We start from the raw sequence: 957 nt of genomic DNA on the forward strand, positions 1-957 counted from the left end.
CATTTTATAATGGGGTTGTCTGTTTTTTTCTATTTAGCACATTTGAGTTCCTTGTAGATCCAGGATGTTAAGCCTTTGTCAGACCTGGAGTTGGCAAATACTTTTCCCCAGTCTGTAGGCTGTCTCCCTGCTCTCTTGATGGTTTCTTTGGCTTTGCAGAAGCTTGTCAGTTTAATAAGGTCCCACTTGTCTATCTTCTCTCTTATGACCTGTGGGTTTCGGATTTAGTTCAGGAATTGGAAGCCACTTCCGATTTTCATGAGGGTATATCCTTCATTTTCTAAGGTTCTTATGGTTTGAGGTTTTACATTTAGGTCTCAGATCCATTTGGAGTTAACCTTTGTGCATGGGGAAAGATAGGGGTCCTGTTCAATCTTCTGAATGTGGTCAGCCAATTTTCCTAGCACCATTTACTGAATAGGTTCTCCTCTCCCCAGTGGTAGGTGGTGGAGGCTTTCTCGAAGATGAGTTGGTTGAGAAATTGAAGTTTTGCTTCTGGAATCTCAATTCTATTCCATTGGTCTATATGCCTGTTCCTGTACCAATACCAAGCTGTTTTGATTATTGTAGCTTTATAGTAAAGTTTGAAGTCTGGTAATGTGATACCACCTGTTTTGTTTTTTGCTGAAAATTTTTCTGGCTATTCTTGGACGTTTATGTTTCCATATGAATTCCTGTGTTGTTTTTTTCTAGGTCTGAGAAGAATGTTGCTGGTAATTTGATGGGTATTGCATGAATTTGTAGATTGCCTTAGGTAAGATGGACATCTTCACAATGTTGATTATTCCAATCGATGAGCATGGGATATTTTTCCACTTGTTTGTATCATCTTTGATTTCTTTGAGCAGTGTTTTGTAGTTTTCATTGCAAAGGTCTTTCACGTCTCTGGTTAGGAAGATGCCAAGGTATTTCATTTTTTTTGTGGCTATTGTGAATGGAATTGTGCTTTTTATTTGG

Source organism: Carlito syrichta, unplaced genomic scaffold (assembly GCF_000164805.1).
Source record: "Carlito syrichta isolate Samal-C Ts95f unplaced genomic scaffold, Tarsius_syrichta-2.0.1 Scaffold135839, whole genome shotgun sequence".
Lineage (NCBI taxonomy): Eukaryota > Metazoa > Chordata > Mammalia > Primates > Tarsiidae > Carlito > Carlito syrichta.